Below are 16,306 nucleotides of genomic sequence, written 5' to 3'. Positions count from 1 at the left end.
GATTGACTTGTTGCGAGTCTTGCGTGCAGTCTCTTCAAGAATAGCAACTGGGTGCTCACGATAAGAGAGATCTTCTTGGAGCTCAATGTCCTCAAAGTTGACGGTGCGGTCAGGAGTCTTGAAGCACTTTCGGAGCTGAGAGACATGGAACACATCATGAACATTTGCAAATTTTGAAGGAAGCTCAAGTTGATAGGCGAGATCGCCTCTCTTGCTGACAATCTTGAAAGGTCCCACGTATCTGGGGGCAAGCTTCCCTTTGATACCGAAGTGATGAGTACCTTTCATAGGAGAGACGCGGAGGTAAACATGATCTCCGATCTCGAAAGCCAAATCACGGTGCTTACTGTCATAGTAGCTCTTCTGGCGGGATTGGGCTTCTTTGAGGTTATCTCGAATGACTTTGCACATTTCCTCTGCCTCTGTGATTAAGTCATTTCCCAAAAGCCGACATTCACCGGTTTCTGACCAGTTGAGAGGGGTACGGCACTTCCTGCCATACAGAATTTCAAAAGGAGCCTTGCCCGAACTTGCTTGAAAACTGTTGTTGTAGGAGAATTCAGCATAAGGAAGACAATCCTCCCACTTCATGCCGAAGGAGATCACACAAGCCCTGAGCATATCTTTAAGAATCTGGTTGACACGCTCGACTTGACCACTAGTTTGAGGATGGAAAGCTGTGCTGAAGCGGATGTTGGTGCCCATGGCCTTCTGAAAAGAATCCCAAAACTTGGAGGTAAAGATGCTGCCACGGTCTGAAGAGATCACTTGTGGAATACCGTGCAGAGAGACAATCCGAGAGGTATAGAGTTCCGCTAATTGAGCTGCAGTGATTGAATCTTTGATAGGCAGAAAGTGAGCCACTTTGGTGAGTTTGTCGATGACAACGAATATAGCATCATTGCCACGCTTGGACTTTGGAAACCCAGTCACGAAGTCCATCTCAATGTGGTCAAACTTCCATTCTAGAATGGCAAGAGGTTGGAGGAGACCAGCTGGCCTTTGGTGTTCTGCCTTCACTCTTCTCCAGACATCACACTCATTCACGAATTGCGCAATCTCGCGCTTCATTCGAGTCCACCAATAAGCCTGCTTGAGGTCCTGATACATCTTCGTGCTCCCAGGGTGGATGGAGAGGAGAGAATTGTGAGCCTCATTAATGATCACTTTACGGAGGTCACCTTTGGGTACAACAATACCATCCTCGAAGAAGAGAGTATCCTTGTCATCAAGGCGGTAGCACTTGTACTTGGGTTGACTCTTGGCAATCCCAATCTTCACCTTTTTCACCATAGCATCAAGAAGCTGAGCTTGGCGAATCTGGTCTTCCAAGGTAGGAGAGACTTGAAGGTTAGCGAGGAAACCTTGAGGAACAACTTGCAGATTAAGTTTGCGGAAAGCTTCACAAAGCTCGGGTTGATAAGGCTTGAGAATCAGACTGTTGCAATAAGCTTTCCTGCTCAATGCGTCAGCAATCACATTGGCCTTGCCTGGAGTATACTCGATACTCGGATTATACTCTTGAATCATTTTGACCCATCGAGTTTGCCTGAGGTTGAGATTAGGCTGAGTGAAGATGTACTTGAGACTCTTGTGATCGGTGAAAATGTCCACTTTTCTTCCCAATAAGAGATGTCTCCAAGTCAAAAGAGCATGCACAACTGCCGCCAACTCGAGATCATGAGTGGGGTAGTTCTTTTCATTAGGCTTCAACTGGCGAGAGGTATAAGCAACAACTTTCTTCTCTTGCATCAACACTGCGCCAAGATCTTGGAGAGAGGCATCACAAAAGACCTCGTACGGCTTGGATTCATCAGGCGGAGTCAGAACTGGAGCAATTATCAATTTCTCTTTCAAAGTGTTGAAAGCAAAGTCACACTCCGGAGACCAAACGTACTTGACGTGCTTCTGGAGAAGATTTGAGAGAGGCTTCGCGATCTTAGAAAAGTTTTCAACGAATCTTCGGCAGTAGCTTGCGAGACCGAGGAAGCTACGGAGTTGCTTCATGTTCTGAGGAGGTTCCCAATACACAATTGCAGACACCTTCTCAGGATTCATGACAATGCCCTTGGCAGAGATGATATGACCAAGATAAAGAACCTCATCGAGCCAAAATTCGCACTTGGAGAACTTGGCGTAGAACTTGTGTCCCTCAACTTATCGAGTACCAAACGCAAGTGCTTGGCATGATCTTCCTTGTTCTTCGAGAAAACCAGAATGTCGTCGAGATAGACCAAAACGAAGTCATTGGTGTAGGCGTTGAAGATGAAGTTCATCATGCGAGAGATAGTCGGAGGAGCGTTGGCGAGGCCAAAAGACATGACAGTGTATTCATATGAACCATAGCTTGTCCTGAAAGCTGTCTTGGGAATATCTTGCTCACGGATTCGAATCTGATGATAACCCATACAGAGATCAAGCTTGGAGAATACTTGGGCACCTTTGAGTTGTTCGAACAGCTCGTTGATGTTGGGAAGTGGGTATTTATTCTTGATGGTCTTCTTGTTCAATGGACGGTAATCAACACAAAGTCGGTCCGTTCCATCCTTCTTCTTCACAAAAAGAACACCACAACCCCACGGAGAAGAACTAGGCCGGATGAGACCCATTCTTTCTTGAATATCGAGTTGCTTCTTCAGCTCCTTCAACTCTTCAGGTCCGAGCTTGTAAGGACGCTTGCACACTGGTTCCGTGCCGGGCTCAAGATCAATAACGAATTCAACTGGCCGGTGCGGCGGCATTCCTGGAAGCTCTTCTGGAAAGACGTCTTGATATTCGCAAACGACTGGAATTTGCGAGATGGCATCCAGTTCAGCCTTCTCATTGAGAGAAAACAGACGAATGGTATTATCCCGAGCGGCAAAGACAATTACATCCTCAGACGAATGAGTCAATTGAATCTGCCTGGCAGCACAATCAAGATGCGCCTTGTGCTTAGAAAGCCAATCCATTCCGAGAATAAGATCAATATCCGAGTCACCAAGAACCATAGGAGAAGATAGAAACTTCTAGTCTCCCAAAGTGATAGTAACATCCGGAGCAATGGAGTTAGCATGCATGCGCCTACCGGGAGAGACAACTGCTAATGGACTAGGCAAAATTTGCAAAGCCAAACCATGCTTAGATGAAAACGGTCTCGAGATGAAACAATGCGATGCACCCGTGTCAAAAAGAACTTTTGCAGGAACATCGTTAACAGGAAGGTTACCCATGATGACATCTGACGAATCCTCTGCCTGAGCTGCATTCATCAAGTTGACCTTGGCATGCTTGGTGTTATGCTTGACCATAGCTGTACTTGCCGATCTCACAGGAGGAGGAGGAGGAAGGTGCCTCTGATTGAGACACTTGTTGGCATAGTGACCCTTCTGTTGGCACTTGTTGCACGTGACCTCTGAAAGCGGACGGTGATACGGAGCACTCGATCTTGGAGCTTGAGACGAAGTCTTGTTCTGAAAGCCAGGGTTGGGTGGGTGGGAAGAACGACTGCCACCTTTGCTCTTCTGCTGATACGGCTGATGGAACGGAGGAGGAGGAAGCCAATACTTCTGCTGCTTGGCCACTTGATTAGAGGAAGAAGGAGTAGCATCTCTGACTCGCTTCTTGGACTCTTGCTTCAATGCCATGTTGTAGAACTCATCGTACCTCTTGGGCTCAAAGAGAACAAGAGCTAGCTGAATTTCTTCTTTGAGGCCACCCCTGAACTGGTATATCTTGCTCTTCTCATCAGGGACGTCCTGCTTAGCAAAGCGGGCGAGCTTCTGAAACAACTTGTTGTAGTCATAGACAGACAAAGAGCCTTGCTTCAGGTTGCGGAATTCCTCACGCTTGCTTTCAACCATGCTCTGAGGGATATGATGAGCTCTGAAATCTTGACGGAATTCGTCCCAGGTAATTACACGTCCACCTCAGGAGTCCTTGTACTGCTGGAACCATTCTGCAGCTTGATCTTTGAGTTGGAAGGAAGCGAACTTGACAAAGTCCTCAGGCCTGACGTTACTGCACTCGAAATGCTTGCACAGATCCACAAGCCAATCGTCAGCATCGGTTGCCTCAACACAATTGCTGAAAGTCTTTGGCCCGTTAGCAAGGAACTGGTTGAGTGTAGCAAAGTGATTCTTATTGTTGCCTTGATTCCCTTGGTTGCCTTGATTGCGCTCTTGGAGAATTTGCATGACCAACTGTGTGTTTGCGTTGGTTGCGGCCATCACAGCTTTCCATGCCTCCGGAGGAGGTGGAGGTGGTGGCGGATCTTGATTCTGATTCTGATTGGTGCTCTTAGCGGGAGCCATCCTGAAGAGGTTGACCACCGTTAGCACATAGACAGATAAAATGAAGCTGAATCCAATGGAATGAAAATTGCAACATATAGTCTTCACATCTGAACAAAATGAACGAATGCATTCCTCTTGAAATGGTCACATATCCATAAATTGAGAAGCCACGTAGAATTTAGGTAGAGAAATAAATCAACAAGGTACGGATCAAGAATGAATACTCGGTAAGAAATCCCAATGTCAAACCAAATATTCATGGAAGAAGAACTAGAGCTACTAGAATTCCCACCTATGAAACTCCCGAACCTTTCCGGTTATGCAATCAGGTGTTGGGGATACAGGGGAAGCATAATATCTCACCCAAATCTAGCAATTCCTACATCCAGCTGTATCCATCCTTCAACACATAACCAAGAAACCTTCGGAAACCATCTACCTCAACCTTCGAAAAGCATCCGTTATACAAGTTATGGCGATACTCCCGAACTCCCGCCCCAGTACTGGGTGGCGTCGAGGTTATCTCACCAACGAACTGCATAAAAGAGATTTTCGATGTCAGCGTACTAAACTCAGGTATTCTAGAACTGCAACGATAAAATTATGACAACAACACATCAGAGCTCAACTCCCCGGGACACTTCCACAAAACCCCTAACAGGAGGCACCAAGACAATGTTCTCGTCATAAAACCATCGGAACGATTCCAAGATACCCGCGTGATCCTAAAATTTTTTTAGTGAAATTTGAGAAGAGAAGAGTCAAAACTCTATGTCAGGATGCCTTACCAGAGCGATGAGGAGACTGGGAAGTAAAAAGAATTCCTAAACTCTCCGATATATAATTCCTAAATGACTCAAAACATTTTTCTAGACACAACTCGGCCGCTAAAAACGATCAAACAATGGGGCTCCTAAGGTCGGGGAAGGCTCTGATTACCAACTTGTAACACCCTCGATGCGACTATATCTCCCACGTGTCGAGGCACGACTTAGAGGCATAATCGCATTGAAGGCATATGTCGCAAGTTAGGCAATCTTCACAACATCCCATGTAATATAAATGTAATAAAAGGGGAGATAACATAGTTGGCTTACACTCGCCACGTCAATCAAGTACATAAATAACATTACATCATCCAAACACTCATGGCCCGACTACGGCGCCAAAATAAAAGATAACCCAACATGCGACACGGTCCCGATCACCCCCAAATGGGCACCACTACTGATCATCAGGGAAATACACGTAGTACCGCTGAGAGTCCTCGTCGAACTCCTACTTGAGCTCAAGAGCGTCATCTGGAGCGGAATCATCAGGCCCTGCATCTGGTGTAATAGTAATCTGTGAGCCACAGGGACTCAGCAATCTCGCACCCTCGCGATCAAGACTATTTAAGCTTATAGGTAAGGCAAGGTAAATATGTGGAGCTGCAGCAAGCGACTAGCAAATATGGTGTCTATCCTGTTCGCAAGAGAGAGCGAGAAGAGGAGGCAAAGCGCAAGCGAGAAACTAGAGAGCAGCCTGCGCAAACATTACTCCAACACCGTGTCCACTTCCCGGACTCCGCCGTGAAGAGGCCATCACGGTAACACACTCAGTTGATTCATTTTAGTTAAGTTAAGGTTCAAGTTATCTACAACCGGACATTAACAAATTCCCATCTGCCCATAACCGCGGGCACGGCTTTCAAAAGTTCAAATCCCTGCAGGGGAGTCCCAACTTAGCCCATGACAAGCTCTCACGGTCAACGAAGAAATAGACCTCCTCTCGAGATGTTCCGATCAGACTCGGTACCTCGGTTCTTCAAGACACTTCGACAGGTTAAAACAAGACCAGCAACACCGCCCGAATGTGCCGACAAATCCTGATAGGAGCTGCACATATCTCGTTCTCAGGGCACACTCAGATTGTCTTAGGTACGGGTAGGCCAGCCCAGAGTTGCCCCTGGTAGCCACCGGCAGCTGACAGATGGACCAACACTCAGAGGAGCACTGGCCCGGGGGGGTTAAAATAAGATGACCCTTGGGCTCCGCAAACCTAAGGGAAAAAGAGGCTAGGTGGCAAATGGTAAACCAAGGTTGGGCATTGTTGGAAAAGCTTTAATCAAGGTGAACTATCAAGGGGTTCCCATTATAACCCAACCGCGTAAGGAACGCAAAATCCGGGAACATAACACCGATATGACGGAAACTAGGGCGGCAAGAGTGGAACAAAACACTAGGCGAGAGGCCGAGCCTTCCACCCTTTACCAAGTATATAGATGCATTAAGATAACAAGATAATATAATGATATCCCAACAAGTAAATAAATGTTCCAACAAGGAACAGTCTCCAATATTCACCTACAACTAGCAACGCTATAAGAGGGGCTGAGCAAAGCGGTAACATAGCCAATCAACGGTTTGCTAGGACATGGTGGGTTAGAGGTTTGACATGGCAATTTGGGAGGCTTGAAAGCAAATGGTAGGCATCGTAGCATTGGCATAGCAAAAGAGCGAGCAATCTAGCATAGCAAAGATAGTGGTGATTTCGAGGGTATGATCATCTTGCCTGCAAAGTTCTCAGAGTTGACTGGATCCTCGAAAGCAAACTCAACGGGCTCCTCATTAGCGAACTCGTCTCCCGGATCTACCCAAACAAGACAAACAAGCAACAAGGGCACAATCAACCACGTGCAAGGATCAAACAATATGATGCAAACATGGTATGCTAAGCGAGATGCGATGCGGGATGCATATGCAAGATTTGACAAGGAATGCATGAACCTGCCCTCAACTTGGAAATCCAAGTGTGCCACTGGAAATATGAGATGAAATCGCTTGAAAACGATATAAAGAACGCCGGAATCGGAGTTACGGTTTGGAAATGGCAAGCCATTCAAATATGACCACGTTCTGCGATTTACAGCAAGTAGCCATCTAAATGCAACGAGATGAACAAGCTACATCACTCGAACATGGCATAAAAATACATGGCAGGGATTAATTCAAGATGGTTAACAAAAGTCTAGCACTGAGCTATGACCAATTCATACATTAACAGGTTCAAACAAGCATGGCAAAAATGCATATGGTAAACAGATTTCAGACTTTGTGAAATTAACACTTGTCTGGAATTTCAGATCAGGTAGCACTCTTCGGAGCATGAAAACTATATGCTACAGGACCTGAACATGGCAAGGTAAAGCATGGCATGGAGCCTCAAAGAGCTTAACAAAAGTCCCTTAGTGACCTTGAGCAAAAAGGGATCAGAAAATACAATTGCAAGCATGTGAACATGGCAGAAACATAATCAGTTCTCAGACTTGGTGAAAACTGGAGCATGCTGAAAACAGATATCAAGTAGGCATGTTTACGAGCTCGATGCACTCACTACAGAGCGAGTCATGACAAGCTAAGCATACACCCATCAAGAATACACAAAATGCAAGCTAGACATGGCAAGAACAATAGCATAGAATGCACGGATCAACTACAACATCCTCGGCAAAATCGCTAACAAGTAGACAATCTGCCCAGATTCGCGAAGTAGCAAAAGTCGAGCTCGATTGACTCAAGCTAGGGTGATCCATAATTGCAAACAATGACATGGATGGATAGAGCACTACCATATTAACAAAACATCCTTACTGATCATCCTCAAAAGAGGCACGAATCACTCGGAAACAACATGAACATATGGCAACATGAGATAAACAGGTCAAGGACTTAGTGGAAATGCTAAGTCCCTGAAATCAGCATTACCAAGTGCCTCACTTTGCAAGCTTGTGCTAGTCACCACACGCATCACAAAAATACATGGGTTGCACCTCTGGAAATATGGCAAAACCCTTAACAAAACATATGTAGAGCTCATGGGCATATCATGCACACAATAATCATGGCAAAAATGACAAATATCTAAATGGAGCAGCAAATCTGACAATTATCTCAAGTAGCCCTCTTCTAACAGAATTTTGGGCATCAAGATGAACTCAAATGAAAATGATGCAATGGAATGAAATGATGTGCTCTCCGAGATGAAAAATTTGATATGCTATATGCCCAAAACGGAGCTACGGATGCAAAGTTATAGCACGATGAACAGGGCAACATGAACTAGGGTTTCGGGCAAAAAGTCAACCCTCGAGATTTTAGATCTTAGACCTGGCACGTTTTACGAGGATGGCCGGATTTCTTGGAGCTCGCCGGAGACGTCGCTGGACTTGCCGAGAAGAGGAGCGGCTCGCCGGGGCGCGGTTGGCGGCGGCGGTCGCCGGCTCCGGGTGGTGGCGGCGCGGCCTTGCCGGTGAAGGAGGAGGCGCGGCAGAGGGCCGACGAGGGAGGTGACGGCGGCGGCGTGTGGCGGTCGGCGGGGTCGGCGCCGGCGGCGAGGTGCGTTACGGCGGAGGCGGCAGCCGGCGCGGCGGGGGAGGCGCCGGCTCGGGCGAGTGGCGGCGAAGGAGGGCCGCGGGGGCCGGTGGCGGGCCCGAGCGGGCCGCGGCGGGGCGCGGTGGCGAGGCCACGCGTCAGGCGCGCATCGGGTGCGGACGGCGGCGGGAAGATGTCTGGCGGGATTTGGACATGTCCGGCGGCGGCGGATGAGGTTTTTTAGGGTTTCGGAGAGGGAAGAACCTAGAATTTCGGAAGGGGGGCTATATATAGGCATAGGAGGAGCTAGGAGAGTCCAAATGAGGTGCGGTTTTCGGCCACGCGATCGTGATCGAACGCTCTAGATGATGGAGAGGGTTTAGGTGGGGTTTGGGCCAAATTGGAGGGGTGTTGGGCTGCAACACACACGAGGCCTTTTCGGTCCCTCGGTTGACCGTTGGAGTATCAAACGAAGTCCAAATGGTACGAAACTTGACAGGCAGTGTACCGGTAGTAAACCAAGGCCGCTTGGCAAGTCTTGGTCCAATCCGGAAATGTTTAATCCCCACACACGAAAGAAAGGTAGAAATGACCGCCGGAGGAGAACGGAGCGCCGGAATGCAAAACGGACAACGGGGAAAATGCTCGAATGCATGAGATGAACACGTATGCAAATGCAATGCACAGGATGACATGATATGAGATGCATGACAACGGCAACAATACACGGAGACAAAAACCCGAACCCGAGAAAATAAAATAACTTAAAGCCGGAAACGGCAAGAGTTGGAATACATATTGGGTAAGGTACATCCGGGGTGTTACATGTCTACTACACAACTTTCTTCTTGTAGACGTTGTTGGGCCTCCAATTGTAGAGGTTTGTAGGACAGTAGCAAATTTCCCTCAAGTGGATGACCTAAGGTTTATCAATCCGTAGGAGGCGTAGGATGAAGATGGTCTCTCTCAAGCAACCCTGCAACCAAATAACAAAGAGTCTGTTTTGTCCCCAACACACCCAATACAATGGTAAATGGTATAGGTGCACTAGTTTGGCAAAGAGATGGTGATACAAGTGCAATATGGATGGTCGATAAAGGTATTTGTAATATGGAATTATAAAAAAAGCAAGGTAACTAATGGTAAAAGTGAGCGTAAACGGTATTGCAATGCGTTGAAACAAGGCCTAGGGTTTATACTTTCACTAGTGCAAGTCCTCTCAACAATAATAACATAATTGGATCATATAACTATCCCTCAACATGCAACAAAGAGTCACTCCAAAGTCACTAATAGCGGAGAACGAACGAAGAGATTATGGTAGGGTACGAAACCGCCTCAAAGTTATTCTTTCCAATCAATCCGTTGGGCTATTCCTATAAGTGTCACAAACATCCCTAGAGTTCGTACTAGAATAACACCTTAAGCCACAAATCAACCAAAACCCTAATGTCACCTAGATACTCCAATGTCACCTCAAGGATCCGTGGGTATGATTATACGATACGCATCACACAATCTCAGATTCATCTATTCAACCAACACATAGAACCTCAAAGAGTGCCCCAAAGTTTCTACCGGATAATCACGACGAAAACATGTGCCAACCCTATGCATAGGTTCATGGGCGGAACCCGCAAGTTGATCACCAAAACATACATCAAGTGAATCACATGGTATCCCATTGTCACCGCAGATACGCACGACAAGACATACATCAAGTGTTCTCAAATCTCTAAAGACTCAATCCGATAAGATAACTTCAAAGGGGAAACTCAATCCATTACAAGAGAGTAGAGGGGGAGAAGAAACATAAGATCCAACTATAATAGCAAAGCTCGCGATACATCAAGATCGTGCCAAATCAAGAACACGAGATCTAGATTCGTTTTCGGTGGCTACGGAGGCTTCTGGCGGCGGAACTCCCGATCTATTGTGCTCCCCGATCGTTTTAGGGTATATGGAGATATATAGGCGGAAGAAGTACGTCAGGGGAGCCATGAGGGGCCCACGAGGGTGGAGGGCGCGCCTAGGGGGGGTGGGCGCGCCCCCTGCCTCGTGGCTTCCTCGTTGCTTCCCTTACGTGGACTCCAAGTCCCCCGGGTTGCTTTCCTTCCAAAAATAAGTTCTGTGAAGTTTCAGGTCAATTGGAGTCTGTGTAATTTTCCTTTTCTGTGATACTCTAAAAGAAGGAAAAAAAACAGAAATTGGCACCGGGCTCTAGGTTAATAGGTTAGTCCCAAAAATCATATAAAATAGCATATAAAGGCATATAAAACATCCAAGGTTGATAATATAATAGCATGGAACAATAAAAAATTATAGATACGTTGGAGACGTATCAGTCATGCCCTCGAACGGCAGATCTGGACAACCACTATTAGCTCAGCCCCGCCAGCCGGCTCAGTAGCATCAGCCCGAGCCAGTCCTACAGCCAACACCGGCCTAGTTGCCCCCTCGTCGTTTCCAGACACCGATGGGGCATTACTCCAACCCGGCAGACAACATGCTTGCGGCGACTACCTCACCACGATCCCCATTACCGGGAACAACCCAACGAAGATTAAGGCTAGAAACACAATTGAGATGCTAAAGACTGCAATCGTTCAATAAGCCAATTATTCCTACAATCAGCAGCGACTTCACTCCACCCCGCACCCAAGTCGTAGCAGAAGCCGACATGCCGAGTCACTAGCTGTCTCCAGCAGCGCATGTCTGTAGTGTGAGCCATAGTGCAACCCGCCTCGACCTGTGCTTTCAGATGTGCATGCAATTGTTGATGCGGCTCGAGCTATGCAGGAAGCAGAAGCAACAAACATGGGGGTTCAACTCCCGCCCACCACAACCCCATTGGCTTCACAAGGTAGAGGACCGGGTGGTAGAACCATTAGAATACCTTGTCTAGCTTCGGCTTTATGCAATGAGCGCATGCCCAAGGACTCGAAAGGCCCTCGCAAGGTTCCCAACTACATGGCTGATCTCGAGCCGGCTACATGGACCGAAAGCTACGAGAAAGCCATGGACATGTTGGATGTCAGTGACACAGTTTGCGCCAAATATCTAACTATGATGTTGGAAGGGCTGGCTCGCACGTGGTTGAAAAACCTGCCTCCCAACTTAATCAATACTTGGGCCGAATTGAAGGATCGCTTCATAATTTTTTCCAAGGAACCTACAAGTGCCCGATGACGATTGTTGATTTGTAGCATTGCATCGAGCGTGAGGTTGAGTCTTCCCATCACTGGTCTCGCCGGGTCGCGGAGATTATTCACTCTTCCGATAACATAACAACTATTCAGGCTGTCTTGATTCAGGAAAATATTGTCACTTTCAGCCTCTCATTCAGAAGCTTGGGCACCTCAAGCAGAAGGTCCAAGACATGGGTGACCTCATGGATGTCCTTACCAGGTATGCCGAGTCAGACATCACAAAAGATCCTAGTTCAGATGACGGCAACTCAGGCAAAGGCAAGGTGTAACGCCCCGATCGTTAAGCTACAGTAACCACACACCCTAATGGTGCCATGTCATCACTGTTAATTTTCTAATCTCACTTTGATCCAAACCGAATTCAAATTCAAATTTCAAAAACAAGTCAAATTATTATTTCTTCAAACTGACGAGGAAAAATGTTCAATGGGTTGAAAATTTTCCCTAACTATTTTTTCATGTAGGTGCCAACCTCTTCTGAATATTTAAAGTGGCCCTAACCTATTTTAAAACTAAATCATCAGTATTTATTTGAACCATTTCAAATTAAACATATAGTTAAACTATTCAAAATAATTTGGAACTTTGTGTGCTGCTTCAAAACCTTGCCTAGTATTTATGTGCTAAGTGGCACATTTAACTATACTCTTTTATTAGATCAACAAATTACAAAATTGTAAAAGAACGCAAAATAGAAAAATAAATATGAAAAGGGAAAAAGGCCTATCTACTAATGTGCAGTTGTAGCCCATTGCTATAGTGCACAACCCATCGCACCAATCAGCCATCTCCTTCCTCTTTGTACAGAAAGCCATGGCGTGGAGGCCATCCACGGTCACCACGGCTCGATGGCCGCCACGCATGCGATAGTGCCACCCCTCGGCCTATAACTGCGTCCCCCGAAAACCCTAGATCGAGCTCTTTCATTCCCCCTTGTTCCCCCTTCGCCCCCTTCCTCTGCTGCTCGAATTTGAGCTCGAAAGAAACTATGATCACCGCTGCCACACCGTCGTTGTCACGGCCACCGACGTCTTCGACGTTCGGGAGCACATCCAGGAGTTCCGCCGTCGCCGGATTCGTTCGTCCGGGCGACCAGCTCAAGTCGGGACGCCCTCGAGCCAACGTCGTCTTCATCTTCTTCGTCTGGTCGTCACAACCTCGCCGTTGTTGCGTTTGCTTCGGCGCCTCCCTGACCTCCCCGACCTCACCACCGAACTCATTGTGAGCCCCTCCTCCGGATCCCCTCTTTTTTCGTCTCGTTCCATCACCATTTAGTTGTCGACCTCGAGCTTCGGCCGCCATGGCCGGACCGTCGGAGCTTTGCTCCGCGCGCGCCCTAGCCGCGCTCCCCTATGCCCTCTGGCCGTCTCGTGCTTGCCCAGGCCGTGCTTTATCGCGCCAGTGCTCGTCCGGGCCGAGCCTTTCTCGCCCGCTCGCCCGCCTGTACTGCTGCTGTCTCTGTCGCTGCTGCCTGTAGCCTTGTCTGCCTACGTGCCGCCCCGTCCCCTCCACCCCTCGCAGCACGCCCACACGCGCGCGTCCGCGCTCGCCGCGCCCTGCTCGGTCGCCCCGCGCTGCTGGTCTTGACCGCCGGCGCCTTGCCGTGTCCGTCCGCATCCGCCTGCTACAGCCTGCATGCGCCCGCTGCTCCTAGCCGTGGCCTGGCCACACCCCGCTCGCGCTCAGCCGTGCCAAAGCGCGTGCTTGGCAGCCCCCTGCCCGTGTCCCTGCTCCTCGCAGCTGTGTGCTGCCGATGCTAGCACTGCTCTGCCTGCATTACTCGCTACAGTAAACTGAAGGTTACTGTAGCGCTTGCTAGCTTTTGCCACTTCAACCTGACTAGCCCACTGGACAGCCCCTGAACAGCCCCTAAGCGAAAGGTAATATGAGTAAAAATTATATGGACAGATAGTACACTTGACAAAATCCATTTTATTCCATTGGAACAAATCCATTTGAGGCATGGATTAAATCCTTTGAAAATGACAATAATCTACGTTCTGTTAATAGAAAAACCGAAAAACAGTTTTATTTTCATAGCTACTTTAGTGCTCTTGATGTTCAAGCAAATGAACTCTAATATGGATGTAATTGGTACTAACATGTAGATCATAGAAAAGTACTCAAAATTGATATAAGGCACTAACCCATTGGATGTACAGAACAATAGTTGTAGTCTTTTGAAAACAGCCAAGTGATGTTTAAAAAAACTGTCGAATTCTCAGACTTAGCAAAATTTCAGGGTTTTCTAGAATATAGGTTAAAACTTTAGAAATTCATATAAAATAAACCGTAGCTCGGATGAAAAAGTTTTATACATGAAAGTTGTTCAGAATGATGAGGCGAATCGGAATACGCTCTCCGTTTATCTGTCACATGCCCCTTGCATAGCGAACATCGAACCTTTGCCCTCCGGTTCGTCTGTCCGAATATGCAAACTTCGGGAAAACTTTCCCGGATATTATCCCCCTTTGCCGGTAGCGTGTAGTGCCACGTTAGAACACCCCTAACACCGCTTTTTGTCTTATCATGCATAGTATTGCACTTGTTTGCTCTGTATTTACTGTTTCTTCCCCTCTTCTCTCAGGTAGACCCCGAGGCCGCTGCTAAGGCCCTAGTGATCGACTACGTCACCGACGACCCGTCCATCTCGTCTGAGCAACCAGTCAAGAAAACCCCCCTTGAGCATTTCGATATCGCCTATTTCTTTCCCTCTCATGCTTGCATTAGAACTGCTACTGCTTTCTGTATGATCCTACTATGATGCATAGCCTATTTTTGTTACCTGCTTTCATACCTTACCTGCTTATCCTAAACTGCTTAGTATAGGTTGGTTAGAGATCCATCAGTGACCCCACCTTGTCCCAGTTACCTCGCTTTATGTTTGATGACTCGATCAACGTGATTGACGTCCAGGCCCCGACACCGCACATCACCCCCCTAGTTGTACGACTCTGCAGAGTTTCCATCGAGTGCCGAGGGTGGAACCTCTTACATCACTCCTGATGAGATCTCTGTAGTGTAGCTATACGATCGAGGTCATCGAGGATGATTTCCTCCTTAACCACTTCCGTTACGGCTCTGTCGTGCAACCCCTCAAGTGTGAACCTCGAGGGTGGATCCTCTTACGCTCACCTTGATGATAACATCGAGTGGAATTCACCGGGGGTGATTCCTTAGGTTTTCCCCCTGGTGTTAGACACACAGTTACTATGGTTACTATGACTTTACACCGAACCATGTTACTAAAGGCAGGTCGGCCCTGAGGGGTACCCGCGCGAGCTTAATAGCGAGTGATGTGGAGTCGGGTTGACCTGGAGGGTGCCCGCGAGATACTTACGAGGCGTGACCGAGCATTCTTAGCCCTTGCCGTAAGTACTCGAGACGGGGCGACGGGGTCACATCTTTCATGAGTCTCTGCTCGTGACCGCACTACCAACACACTAACGGTTTGGATATTTGATCCGAGGGGCCTCTGGCCTGATAGCACTAACCATCACGCGGGCATTGTATGAGCCTTCTGCGTCGTATGCATCAGCTGAAGCTTATTAGACGTCAGCGACTGAGCGGCGCGCGCCGGGTTGGACTGGTAAGCTCCTGCCTTTTTAAGGAGGTAGCTAGGTCTACTCACCGGCCACCCACGCAAACGTGCAGGAGTTCCCGAGGCGATGGCCCAAGACCCCTGGGGGCATAGGTTTAGTTCGGCGTGCTGGCGTCTCTATTAAGCCTAGGTCGGGTTGCGGCGTATTGTTTCGCTGAGGCCAGGCATGACCCAAGAAAGTGTGTTCGGCCGGAGTTAATCAAGCGTGGTGGGTAAGTTGGTGCACCCCTGCAGGGAAGAAAACATCTATCGACAGTCTGTCCTATGGTAACGGACACTTGGAGTTGTATCCCGATCGATACAACTAGAACTGGATACTTGAGATGAGAAATGGATAGTATGGCTCTGGGATTGCTTTCTCGCAGGGAGTCGAGAAAGGATCTCTGGCCGAGGTTGATAACACTACTACTTTACATTATGTTGTTCTGTACTCTTCTAGATGCTTGAAGATGCTAGTCTTCGATAGGCTAGGCTTTCCCCTTCTCTTCTGGCATTCTGTAGTTTAGCCCACAGATACAACCCATTTCCTTTGATACAGATGCATACTTAGTTTAGATCTGATGTAAGTCTTGCGAGTACTTTGGATGAGTACTCACGGTTGCTTTGCTACCTCTTTTCCCCCATACTCGATTGTTGCGACTAGATGACGGATACCAGGAACTAGACGACACCACTGATGACTACTGCTACCCCGAGGATGCCTACTACTACGTGACGGCCGCTGACGACTTGGAGTAGTTATGAGGATCCCAGGCAGGAGGCCTTGCCTTTTCGATCATTGTTGCTTTTGTGCTAGCCTTCTTAAGGCAGACTTGTCTAACTTATGTCTATACTCAGATATTGTTGCTTCCACCGACTCTTGTGTTTTCG

The 16,306-nt window shown here is 47.7% G+C and overlaps 1 long non-coding RNA gene across 1 annotated transcript; it reads left to right on the top strand.

Moving 5' to 3' along the window:
- Nucleotides 1-12,507: 12,507 nt before the first annotated feature.
- LOC125523877 lies at nt 12,508-14,629 on the top strand. Its single transcript, XR_007290470.1, has 2 exons — nt 12,508-13,056; nt 14,423-14,629. It is a non-coding gene; the product is annotated as an uncharacterized LOC125523877 (long non-coding RNA).
- Nucleotides 14,630-16,306: the final 1,677 nt, after the last annotated feature.

The sequence above is a fragment of the Triticum urartu genome, chromosome 7 (genome assembly GCF_003073215.2).
Source record: "Triticum urartu cultivar G1812 chromosome 7, Tu2.1, whole genome shotgun sequence".
Lineage (NCBI taxonomy): Eukaryota > Viridiplantae > Streptophyta > Magnoliopsida > Poales > Poaceae > Triticum > Triticum urartu.
Note: the sequence above shows the minus strand (reverse complement) of the source record. Positions and strands in the feature narration are given on the sequence as shown.